The following is a 20156-nucleotide window of genomic DNA, read 5'->3' as shown; positions in this document are numbered from 1 at the left end:
CACTCTACCATGGAGCTATAACCACTGCCCACAAATGGCCTTTTTACAATGACTTTGAGATGATAGAGAATCTTCATAAACTTTCTAAAAGCCATTATTATTCATCTCATATATTGTGACCTAGATTCAGATTTTTTTGTTCACTTCTTTTTATATCCCACCAAATCATAAAAGATCTTTCAGCTTTTAAGCTCAACAAGAATAATACAGAACAGACACTTATAATTATATTGTTATTTACTTTGTAGATATTTGGCTATCTTTCAGGCTTCATCTTGATCACCATTTGGTGATCAGTCATTTGGTGAGGCCCAGACAGTTTATCCATTAATGAAAAAAAAGTAACATCAACAGCTTATTAATAAACAAAATGCCAGGTGCAGTGATGCACACCAGCAATCCCAGCAGCTTGGGAGGCTGAGGCAGGACAGAGTTCAAAGCCAGCCTCAGCAAAAGCGAGGTGTTAGCAATTCAGTGAGACCCTGTCTCTAAATACAAAAAAGAACTGGGGATGTGGCTCAGTGGTTGAGTGTCCCTGAGTTCAATCCCTGGTACCTGCCACCACCTCCTCCCCACAAAAAACCCGAATTATTTAGACCAAGAAAGAAATATGCCATACTCTTTTTCTATTTATTTAGTTAGATTTACATTTTTTTCCATTAAATTTCCTCCTGATCAATTAAGATAATTAGGCATGCAATCTCTGCATAGGCTTAAGACAAAAATAAAACCAATACAATTTTATGAAAAGTCTACTTACCTCTACATAACTCTTCACAAAAGGGTCCCAAACTCCAGGAGTTTTAATCAATCCACAAATATTTACAGATGTCTTCCAGCTGTCACTGAGCATACTTTGGGTTGCTGAACTGTATGCATAATCATTTTCATCTGCCTGAAGATAAAAAATTTTTTAAAGTCATTTGGTGAAGGCCCAGAGTTCAATCCCCAGCATCACAAAAAAAAAAAAGAGAGAGAGAAAAGTCGTTTAGTATTGAGAACTTCTGTTAAGACAATAGTAAACTGAGCTATTGTTAAAAGAATAATACATCATGCTCAAGTGGGATCTATTCTAGGAATGCAAGGTTGGATTAACAACTGAAAATCTATTAATGTAAATAAAGATCTACTGATCTAAACCAAATCAGTAGACCAAAGAACAAAAACCACATGATCATATTGTGACCATCAACAATCTAGGAACTTTCCACAATCTGATTAAACAGTATCTATGAAAAACCTACAGCAAACATGAAATTTAATAGTGAAAGATTGGATGCTTTTTTCCCTAAAATCAAGAACAAGATAAGAATGTCCCCCATCACTATGTCTATTCATTATACTGGAGGTTTTAGCTAGGGCTTACAGCAAATTATAGAAAAGACATCTAGACTGAAAAGGAAAACTATATTTTCTGTCTAGAAAATTCTAAAATTCCATTAAAAATTTATTAGAATTAATAAATGAATTCATCAATGTTGCCAGGTACAAGATAAATACAATAAATGAATTTACAATGAAGAAGCAAACAATAAAATTAGGAAAACAATGCCATTTGTAAAGGCATCAAAAACTAAAAATAAAAGGTGTACGTTTTAAAAAAGAGATGAAAAGTTCCATCTGAAAAGTAATATTGTTGAAACAAATTTCAAAAGACCCAAATAAATATAAAGACACCTCAGATACATAGGTTGGAAGACTACTATTGTTAAACTAGTCTACGGAGTCCTATAATTTCTATCAAAAGTGCAGGTAATCTTTTTGTATAAATGGACAAGCTAACTATAATTTATATGAAAATCCCAGGGACTGAGAATAGAATAAAAATTTTTTAAAAAGAACAAAGTTGGAAGATTCATACCATGACTTTACAAATTCATTACAAAGCTACAGTAAGCAAGACAGTATGATATAGGTGTAAGGACGAAAATACATAGATCAATGACAGAAAACTGAGTGTACAGGAACAACACCTTCATGTTTATGGTATCTGATTTTCAAGAAGGGTACCGAGACAATTCAGTAAGAAAATACTTGTTTTCAACAACTATGTTGGCACAACTGGACATTCACATGCATAATAATTTAGTTAGATTGTTTCCTAACTCATGTCACACACAAGAATTAACTCAAAATAGATTAAAGACCTAAATGCTAGAGTTAAAATTATAAAACTCTTGTAAGTGAAAATCTCTGTGTCCTTGAAGTGGGCAATGGTTTCTTGGATATGCCAACAAAACCACAAGCAACAAAAGCAAAAACACATAACTGGACTTCAAAAAAAAAATTGTGTTTCAAAGGACATCAGCAAGAAAGTAAAAAGGCAACCTACAGAATAGGAGAAAATATCTCCTATTAAGAGATTTCTATTAAGTCTATCTATTAAGAGACTTCTGTCTAGAATATATAAAGAACTCATGACCCAATAACTAAAAATTAATGGTTTAATCAAAGTATATGCAAAAGATATAAATATAAATTTCTCCAAAGGCATACAAATGGCTCACAGGCACATGAAAAGAGCTCAACATAATTAGTCCCTATAGAAATGCAAATCAAAACCACAGATACTATGGACTTTAGTACCCTTCCATTGATAATGGTGGTAATTTAACATAGTGCAGCCAATTTTCAAGAAACGGGTACTGCAGGTCGGCATGTTTTCGGTTGGTGCCCAGCATCTGAGGCTGTGCGGAGCGTGGGTGGCGCTCCTCCAGCCCCAGGGCCGCACCTGGCGAGGCCTCGCACCAGGGAGGGGCCGGCAGGCCGAGCAGCCCCTGAGCGTGTAGGCAATGGTACTCTTGCACTACCCAGGGTGCTACCTCCAAGCACCACGGATGTGAGCCGAGGGGCGACACGGGAAACTGCAGGACCCGCCCACCCCGGAGAGGGCCAGGCCTCGCTGTCACGTTCCTGGCAGGAAGACGTCCCCGGCCCCCCCCCCCCCCCCCCCCGCGGGGGGCTCCAGGCACACAAAGGGGAATGTTCGCCTCCTGTCCCGGTGTAAACGGGCTGTCTACCCGCAGGACCCGTGGCCCTCCAGCTCCTGACCTTCTGAACCAAAAGCGCTGGGTCAGAGCCCCACGTGGGGAGGCCACGGGCCAGACAGAGACGCGCGCTGCCCAGCACTCAGGAGCCTCGGGCACCTTCCAAGGCGGGTGCCAGACCCCTAAGCGACCCGGCGGCACCGCGGTCATGCACGGCATCTTGGGAGGGCCCCCGCCCAGACGCCATCGCGGCCCCACCAGCCACAGCTGAAGCGGGCGCTCGGCGTCCGGCAGCGCTTTCGTCATGTTGCCGAGCACCTCCGGAGAACATGAAAACAATGTGGGTCCCCTGAGCACGGCAGCTCCGTCGGAAAGCGAAAAGGAAGGCCTACTTATTTTCCAGCGGCTCCTGGTCCTGGCGAATCTGCCACTACCCTAGCTGGAAGTGCGGCCCCCCCTGCCGGAAGTCGAGCTTCCTCCATTTTGTGGCCCGCCATGGCGGCCATGTTAAGGTTGCTGCCAGGATGCAGCGCCTTTGACTGAGGGGGTAAGCCAGGCAAGCCATCGGGGACATCGCGCGGAGCAGCACCCGCGGGGAAGCCGGGGACGCTGTCATGTACCGCGCGGGCGGAGGCGCGCCAAGCCCGAGAGGAATGGCAGCGCGAAGGAGGAGGCCTGGCCGGTGGCGCCCGGGGCGGGGACAGTCGAGCGGAGCTGCTGGTGTTCGGCTATGCCTGCAAGCCGTTCCGGACGACAAGCGGGCCCTGGCCCAGGAGCAGGGACAGCACCTCATCCCTGGATGGGGGACCACAAGTTCCTGATCGACAGGTCGGTCGCACCCCCCACCCGCCGCCCCTGCCGCCCTCCCCTCCCCCGCCGCGGGTCCGCCTGGCATGGGGGGCCGGATCGCATCGCCAGCCCCAGGGCTCCGGCTGCAGCCGGCTTCACGCCCATCGCTGAAGGGATCGTCTCTGCCGCGCTGCGCTGTGCGCCCCGGGCGGCCGCCGGCCACGACGCGGGGTGGAGCGGTGGGGTTGGCGGCACTCGGCGCCGTGTGGCGGCCACCGGGAGCGCGCTTTTGTTCTCTGCGAAGCCGCCCTCGGACCCCGGGAGTTAGCCTGCAGCCGCCCCGTCCGGCAGGACCCGGGCGCCTTGAGCCCTCCCAGGCAGTGGGCGAGGCCCCGCGCGGCCGACACCCTGCCTCAGCGGCGTCCCTGGGGCTGGGCCGCCGCGGGTTCTCTTCCAGTGTCACCGCCTGAGCCGGCGGAGGGCCGGCTGGCGGCAGAGTGTGTGGTTGGAAAGGGCGACATACGTGCTGTAGGGTGTTTGATCCCCGCTCACTTCCCTCCCTCTCCCCGGGGTGCTGGGATGTCCCTGCCGCTCGGGCAACACTACTTGTGGGGCCCGGACTGAAAGGCTAACTGTGGAATAGTCTCTCCGAGTGAAGGAAGCCGTCCTTTGAGACGATTAGAACTGGATTCTGCAAAGCCCTGGAACCTGACTGTAGGGATGACCTCTGAGCTGCCCAGAATGGACACAGTAATGACCAAATAGGCCTTTTTCCGTCCCTGACATTTCCATTTGGAGGTAGAGCTAGGAAACAAGGACTCCGAGAAGGGAGGGTTGCAGATCAGATTGGCTCTGGATCTAATGCTCCACGCTCTGCTCAGACGTGCTGTGCCTTTGAACTGCCATTTCTATGGAAAGATGTTGCCTGAGCTCTCGGGCTTGCTTTCCAAAGTGTGACTTGTAATGTGCATTATTAAAGTTCGGTGAGCGCTGGTGTCTCAGCTTTTCATTCAGTTTACATGTCATTCTGTACATGATTTGACTTAGATCTCTCAAGACTGGCAAACACTACACATGTAAATGTGTAATATTTTTAAATAATAATTTGCATTTGTAAGTTAAGGAGGTTTACATTAAAATAAATCTAATTTTAAATTTTAATAAAATGCAAAAATAAATAAATAAATAAAATAGTGCAGCTATTTTGGAAAACAATCTAGTGCTCCTTCCAAAGGTTAAACATAGTTATATAATCCAGAAATCTCACTCTTAGGAACATATTCAAGAAAAATAAATCTGAACATAAATATTCACAGCAATATTATTCAAAAAGTAGAAACCACCCAAATGTCGATCAATTGATAAACATGGAATGGTTAAATGTGGTATCTCTATACAATGGCATGTTATTCAACAACAAAAAGGAATGAAATACAGTTACTTGCAACCTTAAAATCATTATGCTAAGTGAGCATATATTGTATAGATGGTTCCACTTGCATGAGATTCCCAGAATACATAAATCTCTAAAGACAGAGAGTAGATTAGTGGTTGCCTAGAAGCTTATGAAGAAATGGAGAGTTCAGGGTTTCTTTCTGGGGTGATGAAAATGTTCCAAATTTAATGGTGGTGATGATTACTGGGCAACTTTATGAATATATTAAAAACTATATGCTTTAAGTGGGTATATATATGTGGCATATAAACTATTTTCTCAATTTTCAATAAAGCTATTATTTTCTTAAAAAATATATGAGACCACTATACCCAATAAACTAGCAGATATAAAAAAAAATTCTGAAATTAACAAATGTTAAGGAACATACTGACAAAAGAAAACCCTAATCAGATTACCAGTGGAATATAAATTGGTACTACTTTGGAAAGAGTTTAGCATATTATATATTGCCATGGTTTTTGTTGCCCAAAGACACACTATGATTACTGGCTTGGGCCTCAGTGTGGTGCTATGGGAGATGAAAACAGTGGGGGATGGAGCTCTTCCAAATGGATTTCAGGAATGTTTTTTCTAGTTCTGGAAAAATGACACTTATTATTATTATTATCATTATTATTATTTTAAATATATATATGACAACAGAATGCATTACAATTCATATTAAATATATAGAGCACAGTTTTTCATATCTCTGGTTGTATACAAAGTATGTTCACACCAATTTGTGGGTATTTTGATGGGAATTGCATCAAATCTGTATGTTGCTCATAAGACCAATTTCAAACATATACAATCATATTAGTAGTGATTTTAGTGTCCAAAAAGAGATCTACTAAACAATAATTACTGGGCTGGTTTGGTGACTTGTAGTCCTAACTACTCAGAAGGCCAAGCCAGGAGGATTGCTTGACTCCAGGAGTTGGAGATCAGGTTAGGCAACATAGCAAGACCCCCATCTTAAAAATAATAATAATTACTGATGTCAAAACACATCTCAATCATTATGATAGTCACTAACTCTTCAGTGTTTTCTTTGAAACTCTAATATACAATTAGTGAATGTCAATTTAGGACTAATTGTGCTGTTTTATAGAGGAGAAAGTTGATTATAATGGTAAATGAAATCAGCTATCATGAACTGATTTGTGTTTATTTAATTACAATTATCATGCTGAGGACTCTACATATTAAGTCTCTACCTATAGTCCCCTAGGTGCTAATTTTAAAAACATGAGTTTTCATTATAAATAAGAAAATAAACCCCTCCATATGCATTTCAATAATTCAAATTGTATCATAATTTGACTATTAACACAAAGGAAAATCAATGCAACTAATTCAGATTTAAATTTAAGATTACACAGTGCAAAGGAGGGAATAGTCTTGGAAAGGGAAGTAGAAAAATGTAAGATCCCTCTTAGATGTCAGAAAAAATAAATTCAAAAATGTGAATTTTTTTTAAAGGTAGTGTTAACTTGAAGTGGAAAACAAAAAGCAAAAAAAACTTTGAAGCAAAGTCAGTTGTGTTTACAAGGGCCTTTGGGTTTCTTTGATATTTTAGTGCTTCTGGTTTTTAAAATGTTGATTTGTGGAGGATTGAGGGGATTGAATCTAGGTGCTTAACCACTGATCCACATCACCAGCCCTTTTTTACATTTTTTATTTTGAGATAGGGAATCCATAATTACTAAAGGCCTTGCTAAATTGCTGAGGGTGACTTTGAACTCAAGATCCTCCTGCCTCAGCCTCCAGAGCCACTGGGATTACAGTGTGCATCATGAAGCCCGGCCTTAAATGTTGATTTTATAATCCTTTCTTTTTAGCTGATAAGAGAAATTACAAAATACAGAATACTTGCAAACTACAAAATATAGGATACTTACAACTAAAGGTGCTTTGTTAAATGATCAGAGTTTAACTTAAGTTTCAAGCAGTGACTCTCAAACTGGAAGAGTGATACTATCTTATCAAGAGAAGTTTAGAAATGCCTGGGGGCATTTTGTTGTTGTTTCACCATGACTGAGGAAACTACTAAGATTTTTTGGCCAGGCCCATAGATAGTATATAACCTTCAGCTAGAAGGAAGAGTCCAAACCAAAGTACCAATAGAGTTCTATCAAGAAACCCTGGTGCAAAGAAGTAATCTACCAAGGTCTCTTACTTAACTGCAAGGAAAACACAGTTGCAGTTAAGTAAGAGAACAGAGCAGGTGCCGGGTGCAGTGCTGCATGCCTGTAATCCCAGTGGCTCTGGAGGCTGAGGAAGGAGGATCCTGAGTTCAAAGTCAGCCTCAGCAAAAGTAAGGCCCTAAACAATTCAGTGAGACCCTATCTCTAAATAAAATACAAAATAGGGCTGGAGATGTGGCTCAGTGGTCTAGAGCCCTTGAGTTCAATCCCTGTTACCAAAGAAAAATAGACCACCCAGGTTACTTGTTTGTACCAGTAGGTCTACCTAAAACAAAAAGGAATTTTATGCAGTCAAATTGTTTTCTTATCCATTTAAATATAATTCTTTAGTTCTTTATGTTTGTCAAGAAATAAATATATTTAAGATAAAAATGAAAAATAATAAAAGAATGACAAGTGTAGGAACCTAATGATGACTTACACTTTTTGATTACAGACTTGAGATTCATCTGAAATGACAGTGCAATCCCTAGCTATTGCAACAGAAATCTTAACCTCTGAGTGAAAAAAAAAAAAAAAAGAGGGATGTTGAGATACCTTCAATCATCTTTTCTCACTTCTGCGTAAGTACCAAGAGAGGTTGGCCAAAAATATTTTAAAACCTAAAACATACTTTTAAACTTGGCTTTTCTTTAAAATAAGTGCAAATATATGATATGGCCTAGTGTTAATTTACAATCCCTACTTTCTTATGCTGCGACTGTCTTTAAATGTGCCCAGTTTGAACTGAGATGTGCCATAAGTCAGATATCAAAGACTTATTATGAAGAGTGTAAAATAACAGTTATATTTTTATTTTGATTACAAGTTAAAAGGATGACATTTTGAATATATTGAATTATGTAAAATGTATTATTAAATGAAGCTCATCTGTCTTACTTTTTAAAATATGACTTCTAGAAAATTTAATTTACATGTAGAGTTAATATTATATTTCTATTGGTGGTTCTAAGGGATCAGTGAGAAATAAGAGAAAGATCATGTTCAGATTCTCTATTTCATCATTTGGGTTTGATGTCATTCACTGATCCTCTTATGTATTCCAAATCATTTCAAATTTCATGTGAATTTGGGTAAGACTGAGCTTTCATACTAATCACAGAGAACTTACATTCCCATATATGTTTGATCAGTGTCCCCCACTGAGTATAGTCTTCATAATAGTGTTTATGATCCTGTTTCTAATTTTATACTGCATGCATCAGTTAAAATGCTGAAGATTCAGGAGGGCTTGCTTTGCTTCAATGTATGCTCTGGTAGACTATATGTTATCCCAAAGAACATATTTTCTCCTCCACTCTCTCTGTCTCCTCCAAGAGGTGCTTGTGATCTTCCAAGCACACTTTGGTAGTATGTTATCAGCCTTACTTTGTTTCAGTGAGAAGAGAACAGTTTCCAGAGTAGGCACTATCTAAAAATGGCTCCTTAGTGATGAAAGCATTTATTGCCAAGACTTTTGTTGCTTTGTCAATTGTCTATATTGGCTGTAACAGCCAGGATTTTGCTGTTTAATTATTTAAACCACATAAATGGGCAATCTTTCATATATTATCTCATTTTCTTCTTAAAAAATGAACTATACAATTTTAACTTTGACCCATATTTGTATAGATAAAATATCTGAGACTCAGAAAAGTTAATGATTTGCCTATAGTCACACAATTAGACTTCTGACTCTTACTACAATCCTTTTGGCTATATTCCTTATTTCTGCTGTTGTTCTGGTAAGGAAGTAATTTATATTTCTGAAAACTAAATGGATCAAGCCAAACAGTGCGGGGCTGGGGATGTGGCTCAAGTGGTAGCGTGCTCGCCTGGCATGTGTGCGGCCCAGGTTCGATCCTCAGCATCACATACAAACCATGATGTTGTGTCTGCTGAAAACTAAAAAATAAATATTAAAAAAAAGCCAAACAGTGCACTGTGGAAATTGAGATGTATAGGCCATATGTCCCCAATATCTGTTCTGCATTTATTTCAACACACCAAATATTTGACCTCCATGAAAAGAATGCCAAGGTAAATTAGGCAGAACCAGAAACAGGAACTCATATACATGCCATATATTAGTGGCAATTTCAGATGTTTGAGTTTCTTTCTTTGTACAGTTGAAAGTGGAATAATATTTGTCAGGGCTAGACAAACAGTAGATGCTGGCAGAAGACCTTGCCTTGTATATGACTCACTCCCATTAGTACAGTACACTTCGACGTGACTTTTTAATTGTGGGGAATGCCTCAGCCCTACTGGTCATGCCCAGCCTAAACCTCCATCTTCCCTGGATTTAAGGACAAGATACTTGTTTAAATTCCACTTAAGTTATATGATCCCTTTACTTAAAGTCTAATATTTTCTGCATTTTTATTCTATTAAGTCTAAATCCTTATGCTTGATTTTCAAGGAATTTCATAATCTGACCTAAGCACACAAATATGTCATCCTTTATAGAATCCTTTTCTCTTAGCAAAATGAGGTGTCCTTACTGTCCTTTAAACATATTTCTTTCTGCTGAGTCTTTCTTATGCTGTTTAATTCACTTGCCTTTTATTCTCTTTTTAGAATCTGAATCCTATGTACTTATCCAGGTCTAACTCAAATCCCAAGACTCATCTCTTACTTTTAACTCTTTAGTGTTTACAATTTGTACCAAAATACATTTCAGCATTTATTTTGTGGCAGGGTAGGGCCCTTGCCACCCTCCCACTACACTAACTCTTACCAAAGAGGAAACTGGTGTTACCAAGAAAGACCTGTTTATTTTTTAGGAGTTCCCAGTCTCGAGATTATAATGAGGATCTAGAGTCACCTCCACCCTTGTAGATAGATCCAAGATTGGGGTCCTTAGGCACAGGTGTAAAGGTTGATCCATTGCCTAAACCTCTTACACTGGCACAGAAGATGATGTACACACACACACACACACACACACACACACCAAAACTCAGAAAGGAAGGAAGGAAGGAAGGAAGGGAGGGAGGGAGGGAGGGAGGGAGGGAGGGCAGGGAAAGAAGGAAGGAGACCCTTTCAAATCCATTGAGAAATGATATTGTTCTGGTCAACCTGAGAGAAAATGGATATTTGTTGTCATTTTCTGACTTACCATATTGTGACCAAGCATAGTGCTCTTATTTTTATTAATTTTTTACTAAGACCTTTACTATGATTCACCTGGTTTATAACTTTCTACCTTTAAATATAACTGAATCTGCCGGGAGGTGGTGGCAGAGTCTGTAATCCCAGATATTTAGGAGGCTGAGGCTGGAGGATCGCAAGTTTGAGGTAAACTTGGGGAACTGAGCCAGACTCTGTTTCAAAATAAAAACTAAACTGGGCATGGTGGCACACACCTGTAATCCCAGTGGCTCAGAATGGTGAAACAGGAGAATTGGGAGTTCAAAGCCAACCTTAGCAACTTAATGATGCCCTGAGTAACTCAGTGGGACCTATGTCTAAATAAAATACAAAAGAGGGCTGGGGATGTGGCTCAGTGGTTGAGTTCCCAAGAGTTCCATCTCTGATAGCAAATAATAATAATAATAATAATAATAATAATAATAATAATAATAATAATAACAACAACAATAATAAATGAATAAATAAAATAAAAAGGGCTGGGGATGTAGCTCAGCAGTAGAGCACCCTTGGATAGTTGTACTAGGGAGTACAAAAAAGAATTTTTCAATGCATATTACTTTTTGTCTAGTTTATTTCATTTAGAATCTCCCTGTTTTTGCTATTATCAATAGTTCTTTATTCTTGCTAAGTATGTTTCCAAAATTTATTATCTATTTTCCTATTGATATACATTGGGTATTTTTTTTAAGGAAACCAGGTTATATTTATACAGTGGAAAATTATTAAGCAATGAAAATAAGAAGTACATTCACATTCAACAACTTGGATAAATCTTATAAAAATACATATGGAGCTAAAAAAGCCACACACGAAAGAACACATGTGTATGATTACACTGAATAAAGTAACAAAACAGGCAAAACTAATCCTTGTTATTAGAAGTTAAAATAGTGCCTAACTCTGGGGGAGCGGAGGGAATAATTAGGGGAGCAATGAGAGAGGGCTCATGAAGGTGCATTTGATGTCCAATTTCTTGACCTGGGTTAGGGTTTAGTGGATATGTTTACTTTGTGATAATTCATTGTGCTATACATGATTTTCTTTTGTCTGTTATATTTAATAAAAGAGAAGTTCTATTAACAGTAAAAAAATCAATCTCTACATTCATGGAATAGTTAGTAATCAAATGCATACTATATGGTTAATATGAGTATAAGGGTTCTGAGGCATGACATGTTCCCACAGTCCAACATTGGGGATTTTTTGACTATTACAAATAAAACCACCATGAATAGTTGAGCACAAGTCTCGGTGTGGATGTATGCTTTTATTTCTCTGGAGTAAATATCTCGACAGATGTGATTTAATTTTTAAAGCAACTGCCAAACAGTTTGCTAACAGTTTGTGCCATTGTTTGTACTACATGTTATAGTCTGCAGTTCTAAGAGAGATACCATAGTCTTCATCTTTGTCAACATTTGTTATGATCAGTCTTAATTGTTGTCCATCCTACTGTATGTATAATAACACTGCAGTTTTGATTTACATTTCAAACAGCTAAACGCCTTACTCAACTGGCTTCAATCTACTTCTCCTGCCATAAGAAAAAAGGCGGGAGAAGCCCTGGCAGAGTTGAAGCTGCTCCTTTGAATTTGCAATTCAATATGACTCATTCACCTCAGGACTTGGTAAAAAAAGGATTCAACCTCTGTCTTTAGATTTACAGTCTAATGCTTACTCAGCCATTTTACCACCTACCTATGTTCATCAACCGTTGATTCTTCTCAACTAATCATAAAGATATTGGTACACTTTACCTTCTATTTGGCGCTTGAGCTGGTATAGTAGGAACTGCACTTAGTCTACTAATCCGAGCTGAACTAGGTCAACCTGGAGCTCTATTAGGTGATGATCAAATCTACAATGTTATCGTTACTGCTCATGCATTTGTTATAATTTTTTTTAGAGTAATACCAATTATAATTGGCGGATTCGGAAACTGATTAGTACCCCTAATAATTGGAGCTCCTGATATGGCATTTCCACGTATAAACAATATAAGCTTCTGACTTCTTCCCCCCTCATTTCTCCTCTTACTTGCTTCCTCTATAGTTGAAGCAGGTGCAGGAACAGGTTGAACCATATACCCCCCACTAGCTGGAAATCTCGCTCATGCAGGAGCCTCAGTAGACCTGACCATCTTCTCCCTTCACTTAGCAGGGGTATCATCAATCTTAGGTGCAATTAATTTTATTACAACAATTATCAATATAAAACCACCCGCTATATCTCAATATCAAATCCCTTTATTCGTATGATCTGTACTAATTACAGCGGTACTACTACTCTTGTCTCTTCCAGTTCTTGCAGCAGGAATTACTATACTTCTTACAGATTGTAACCTTAATACCACATTTTTTGACCCCGCTGGAGGTGGAGATCCTATCCTTTATCAACGTTTATTCTGATTTTTTGGACATCCCGAAGTTTACATTCTTATTCTCCCAGGATTTGGCATAATTTTCCACATCGTAACATATTATTCAGGTAAAAAGGAACCATTCGGTTATATAGGAATAGTGTGGGCTATAATATCCATTGGTTTTTTTGGATTTATCATGTGAGCCCATCATATATTCACCGTCGGGATAGACGTAGACACCCGAGCTTATTTTACATTTGCAACCATAATTATGTTGGATATCCTTTCATGTGCACATTCACCATATTTGTATCTACGTTGGTGAAGAAAAAAATCTTCTGCCCATCCTTTCAAATTGGGTCATTTTTCTTATTAATAAGTTGCAAGAATCATTTGTATATCCTAGATATCATTCTCTTGAGAGATATATGTTTTGCCAATACTTTGTCCTAGTCTGTCAGCTTACCTTTCCATTTCCATAACAATGAATATAGAATAGACAAAGTTTGTTGTTGTTGTTGTTTTTAGCACTGGGGATTGAACTCAGGGGCATACCACCACTGAGCCACATACCCAGTCCTATTTTGTATTTTATTTAGAGACAGGGTCTCACTGAGTTGCTTAGTGCCTCACTTTTGCTGAGGCTGGCTTTGAATTTGCAATCCCCCTGCCTCAGCCTCTTGAGCCACTGGTATTACAGGTATGTACCACCATGCCCAGCATGAGACAAAGTTTTTAAGTCTGATCAATTTCTGAGAGGAGAGAGAGAAAAAAGAGAGCATGAGGCAGAGAGAGTCTCTGCCAAGCAGCTTTTTATATTTTCTTCCAGAAGTTGTATAGGTTTAGCTGCTACATTTAGGTCTGTAGTCTATCCCTACCAGTAGTGTGTGAGGGCTCCCATTGATCCACATCCTTGCCAACTTATTATTACCTTTTTGATTATAACCATCTTAATAGATGTGAAGTAGTATCTCACTGAGGTTGTACATTTCCCTAATGGTGCTGAGTGTCCTTTCATTTGCTTATTGGCTTTTGCTTATTTTCTTTGGAGAAATGTCTATTCTAATTTCTTGCCATTTGTCTTTTCATATTGAACAATAAGAATTGCTTATATATTCTGGGTAGTTATATTCTAACTACATGAATTGTAAATATTTTCTTCTATGATTGTATTTTCACTTTCTTCGATGGTAGCCTTTAAAAGTTTTAAATTTGATGAAGTTTATTACTTTATTATTTTTTCTTTTGGTGCTTGGGCCTTTGGTGTCTTAACTACGAAGTCATTGTCTACTCCAAGATTTACTTATGCTTTCTTACATTTGGTTTTGGTTCTTACATATATATGTGTTGTCCATTTTGAGTTCTTACATTTATGTCTGTGGTCCATTTTGAGGTAATTTTTATGTGGGGTAGGGTTTAACTTAATTCTTTTGCATTAAAGAGTACATCATTTTGAAATCTATTTTCATTTGGAATGCAATTCTAGGATGTCAGTGTTTTTTTCTTTCAGAACTTGAAAATATTGATGTACTGTTTTCTGGTTTGCATGGTTCTTGAATGAATTTTGACATTTTACTCTCACTCCTTTGTACATAATGGTATCTGTTTTCTGTAGATGCTTTTCAATTTTTTTCTTAGCACTGGTTTTAAGCATTTAGTGTATATTTTTGTCATCTTTATCATTTTTCTTGTTCATTGAGCTTTTTGAATCTGAGTGTTCATCAGATATGGAACATTTTTATTTATTATTTCTTCAAATGTGTTTTTCTCACCTCTTTTAGGAACTACCATAACACATATATTGGACTGATTGAAGCTGTGCATACTGATGCTCTGTTCAGTTCAGTCTCTTTCTCCGTGTTTCATTTTGGAGAGTTTTTATCACTGCATATTCAGTTTGCTGATATTGACTTCTTCAATGTAGAATTTGCTGTTAATCTCATTCAGTGTAATTTTCACCTTAGCCATTGTTTTATCTGAGTTTGAATTAGATCACTTTTATATCTTCTTTTTTCTCCTTTACATGCTTATGCTTTTCCATAGCATCTTGAACATATGGTATACAACTGTATTAATGTCCTTGTATAATAACTCTATCACAGTGTAATTAATGATCATTTCTATTAATTTTCTTTTCAACATGGGTTATATTTTCCTACCTCTTTGCATGCCTCATACATTTTTATTGGATTCCAAACATTGTGAATTTAACTTGTTGAGTATTGGATATTTTGTATTCTTTTAAATATTCTTGAGCTGTGTACAGCTTTTTGCTGAACTATCTTGGAAACATATTTTGTATTCTTTTATCTTTTTAAGATTCTGCTAGACAGGAGTTACCTTCAATTTTGGGCTAATTTTTGCCTTTTACTGACAGTGTTACTTGATGCCCTTTTATTATAGATTTTCCATTCCAGCTGGTGATTACAAAAATTGATCTCCATGCCAACAATCACCACCACCTTCCATCCTGTTCCTTTCTGAAAATTCTTTCTCTGGCCTTACATGTGTGCCCATTGTTACTTAACCACAGACTTCAGGGGAACCCTCCATAGATGTCTAGAGAACTAGTACATGTACACACTCTCTCTCCCTCTGCAGTTCTCTACTCTCTCCTTTACTCTGATCTCTGACTTCTACCTGCATCGGTCTCTTCAGACTTTAAAGTCCATCTCTTCAACTCAGGAGATTTTCTATTTGAGTTTCCCTTCTCTGAATGTGGCCTGAAAAATTCTTTCCAGGGAGTAAATTTGGATAACCCTAGCACTCATCTCTCATGCTTAACTTTATCTTAGAGGTCACTCTTATGCTGCTTATTATCTAATATCTGAGAACTGTTGTTGTTTGTATTTTGTCCACTTTTTTCCAATGTTTCATATGCGAGGGTAAATCTGTTGCCTCTCTTGGAGAGATTTAGTCCTCCATAATGTTTAACACTATTCTCTGGCACATCATCTACAATAGATGAGGTTCTTCCTGGTAATGGCAGTGTTAGGCCTTCTGAATGCTCCTAGGCAAGTGCCTTCACAAGTTTCCAATGGTATATGTTATTATGCGGCCAATTATTTGTTTGAGATATGTTTTTCTTGTCTCATTTAGATTGTACTCTGACATTAGGAACCCTTCATACTTACAATTTTATGTCCCCTCCACCCAAACTGGATACATTTACCTTTAACAATTAATCAACCCTTACCACGTAAGAATTCCCTTTGAGGTATTAAAGAATAATGCACTTGAGATTATTTATCTCCATGCCAACAATCACCACCACATTCTATCCTGTTACTTTTCTAAAGGTTTTTAACATAACCTTATATTAAACATCAATGCCACATATTTAAATGCTATGAGTAAAAGTGAATGCTGATTCATCCACTAATTGTATGTATCCTGGTAGAAAGAACTACCACTACCTTATTGTGGCCAGTTGAGAAATTTTCTTCTCATTATCCACCAGACTAGTTAATATGTCTTTAAGGCAGTAAGTTTAAAAAATAATACTGATAAATCAAAATATTGAAAACTGTACAAACTAAGCAGCTAGTTCTTCAGTAACTGGAAGCACTAACTATGCATATAAAATTATATCTGATTATGAGTCAAAGTAAATATCAAGAAGATAATATGCAATTAGATCATTTTGCTATTCTGATTTTTCCACCAATGAATTATCATTAATCTCTGTTCTATAATAAGAAAAATTCTACAACATACCATATTCTATAATAAGAAAAATAAGAAAAAATTAAAACTAGTTTTTAAAGATCTGCTTAAATATTCCAGTATCATGTAATCAAACAACTACTCTCCACAACAACTATGTTTTTATTCAACACAAACATTCAGGGGTACATTCCTGGAGTTGAGGATGCATGCTGCTGAGAGGTGGACCTTAAATGCCTTGTTCCCATAGCTTATTTCCTCTCAGTACTATTTATATATGGGGGCTTAATAGTTAATATATGTGTTTAGGTTAATAGTGTAGTATATTTATAATATCATTGGAACCATGAGTTTATCCAACAAATCATTTGTTAACTCTCTCATACATTCTAGGCATTTCCCTAGTCACTGATGTAACAGTAGCGAACAAAACAACTAATTTCCTGCTCATGTTGGAAATTGTGTTTGAGGTTGGGTTGGAGCAGTCAAGTAGATAAACAAATGTAAGGCAAGTAGTAAGAGAAGTCTAAAGTGGTAAGGCAAGTCTGAAGAGAAAGAAAGGCAGGGTGATGGGCTTGATAGTCATGGCAAGAGGCTCTATTTTGTGTAGGGTGGCCAGGGAAGGCCTTTATCACATGAAATGCCACTGTTACAAAGACATGATAAAGTGAGGGGGTAGTTAGCTAGTCAGATGATTTGGGGAGTTAAGGTTGAGGCAAAGTTGCAAGTGTAAATGCTCTGAAGCAGGGGTGGGCTTGGTGTATTTAAATGGAACTAACAGAGCAAGAGAAGAATGTTAGGAAATGGGGAGAAAAGGATGAGGGGAGTCACATTGATTAAGAGCAGTCCATAATAAGGCAGGGCAGTCCATAATAAAGTCATGGCTTTTTTTCCTTTTTTCTTTTTCCTGATACCAGAGATTGAACCTCCAGGGGCACTTAAACACTGAGCAACACCCACAGTCCTTTTTAAAATATTTTATTTAGAGATAGGGTCTCACTGAGTTGCTTAGGGACTCACTACATTTCTGAGGCTGGCTTTGAACTCAGGATCCTCCTGACAGCCTCCCGAGCTTCTGGGATTACAGATGAGTATGACCAGGCCTGGTTAAAGTCATTGCTTTTTATTTGGAAATGGGAAGCTATAGGAAGATTTTGAACAGAGAGACACAATCAAATTTATATTTAAAAATATCAGTCTAGTTGCCATCAGGACAATAGATATTGCGGAAAATGAGGGCAGAAGCAAGGACAGAAGAAGGCTATGGAAATCATTCAGGTGACTTATGATGTGGGTTTGGCCTGTATATTGGCTTAGCAGATGCAGAGGAGTGGTCAGATTCTGGGCCTGTTTCAAATGCTTACTTGGAAAGAAGGAAGTCAGAAAAATAAATAAATAAAATGCTGTATAATTTATATCAAATTCTAGAAAATGCAAAACAATCTATAATGACAGGAGATGTTTGGAGACAGCCAGAAAAGGTGAGGGGAGGGATTACAAAGAAGGATGAAAGACTCTTTTGATTCTGGTCATAGTCTCATGGGTATATTCATGTCAAAACTTATGAAATTGTACACCTTAAACATTTGCAATTTATTGTAGGTCAACTATATCTCAATAAAATTATAAAAATAAAGACATAATATTGTCTAATGGACTGGAGTTGGAATGTGAGAGAAAAGAGATCAAAGATGGTTTGTAAGTTTTGGGCTTTGAGCACCTGGATAATGGGAATTAAATTGTCATTCTTATTTCTGAGATAGGGAAGACTGAAAGGAGCAGATTTTGAGAGTGAAATGAGTTCAGTTTTTAACATGTTGTTAGAGATGCCTACTAGATACATTTTATAACATAATAAATACATGGTAGAAAAGAAATGAAGAATGACTCAGTTTCTCTCTATGATCCACTGGTTCTCCAGAAAGCGCAGAAGTACACTGGACCAACGGGGACCTCTCATGGCCCCTGTAGACAAATGTTTGTGCACACCTTTTTTACATTGTTTTCTTTATTTAACATTATGAACATGGTGGACTACATTCTTTTCTCTAAGTTTTAAAGATTCAGTTAATTTGGGGAAACAACCGATGGGTTCATTGTTGAAGGTTGATGAATAACTTTAGCAGAGACTATAGTAACAAGCCCTTGGTCACAGACAAATGAGAGTGGCTCCACCAAGGATGGGAGCATTGCAGACACTCTTCCTTGGGCTGGCTTGCTTGTGCCTTCCCCCCCCCCCCCTTAACTGTACATATCAGTAATTCAGCTATATTATGATTTAAATCAGATTTTGCTCCTCTTGTCAGAAAGTACAACATTTGCTTGATAGTTGATGGATTGTGATGAAAAGGAGTCTGCTCCTTGGGTTTGAAACATAGCTCCATTACTCACTGGATGTGTGACTGCCTCAATTTACTCTAAAATAAGGATTGGAATAGGACCTACTACTACTGTAAGTTACTATTGTTATGAAGATTAAATGAGTTGATATGTATAAAACCTTCAGAATAACAACTGGACATAAAGAAAGTGTTCAAGAAATGTTAGCTAATAGCTTTCTTCTCTGACAGTCGATTTTGACAGTTGGTTCCCACTAAGTTGTGGACTTTTTCGGACCACGACCAGATATCTTGTCTTTTGATTTTCAACCACTCCCACACCATGCTAGGGCTTTGTCCAGCGTCTGGCATGAATGGTAACACAAAATGAAAGTTAAAAATATGCTGTTGAATTAAATGATTTCTTCCCTTATGGATAAAGATAAGAATCTCAAGATCTTAGCCCGAAGACTACTGTCCATCTCTCTGCCCTCACTTGTCCCCGCCTTAAAAAAAGCAGGCCATAGTCTCCAGTTTACACCCTCACTCACAGTTCCATTCACTTTCCCACTTTCCCCTTTCCTAATCAGAGGGATCTTGGGGTGGGGCTTCAAGGAACCTCTAGGAGTTTGAAGGGGAGGGAGCTTGAAACCATAGACTAGCTGTCACAAGTCATGGGTGGGATTTGGTAGTTCAGAAAAGGAGGTACCAGTCCAGGAATGGGGGATGGGAGTGATGGTGAAGTGGAGTAGGCTAGTTCAGGATGGACCAGAAATGAGACTGTTGAGGAAAGCCAGAAAGGACCGGTTGGCGGAGTGGCGGGGGATGGGTGGGTGACTAATGGAATCACGCGGAGGGTGGCTTGTGAGGGCACAGAAGCAAAGGCAGGTGATTGGACGAGAAAGAGAGTCCTAGTTGCCACGGCAGCGACTAGAGGAGAAGGTCTTCAGTTGAGGAGAAGGTCTCCACTAGAGAAGGACGGGGAGCTCTGGCTCCCTGCGTTCCCCAGTAGAGCCAGTGCATCGACCCCCATATATCCCTGCTGATGTGTCAACCGGGAAAGGCTTAAGCCTTCCCGGGTGCCGCCCTCCACGCCTCCCTACCCACCCGCTCCCTGAGCCCCGCCTCCCGCACTGCCCGACGACGCCTGCCAACTACGCCCGCCGCAGCCTACTCCACCGCGTCACCGGCTCCCCGAGGTGACCACAACATGGCTGCGGCGCTGGGGCTGCTCTTATGGCTGTTCGTGCT

The 20156-nt window shown here is 39.1% G+C and overlaps 1 protein-coding gene across 1 annotated transcript in view; it reads left to right on the top strand.

The window, feature by feature from the left end:
- Positions 1 to 7906: 7906 nt before the first annotated feature.
- LOC143640654 (transport and Golgi organization protein 1 homolog) overlaps positions 7907 to 20156 on the top strand; it is a 34369-nt gene continuing 22119 nt past the window's right edge. Inside the window, exon 1 of the mRNA XM_077108309.1 lies at positions 7907 to 7987. The gene's annotated coding sequence lies outside the window, so the exon portion shown is untranslated. The remainder of the gene's footprint in view (positions 7988 to 20156) is intronic.

This window comes from Callospermophilus lateralis, unplaced genomic scaffold (genome assembly GCF_048772815.1).
Source record: "Callospermophilus lateralis isolate mCalLat2 unplaced genomic scaffold, mCalLat2.hap1 Scaffold_44, whole genome shotgun sequence".
In the NCBI taxonomy this organism is placed as follows: domain Eukaryota; kingdom Metazoa; phylum Chordata; class Mammalia; order Rodentia; family Sciuridae; genus Callospermophilus; species Callospermophilus lateralis.
Note: the sequence above shows the minus strand (reverse complement) of the source record. Positions and strands in the feature narration are given on the sequence as shown.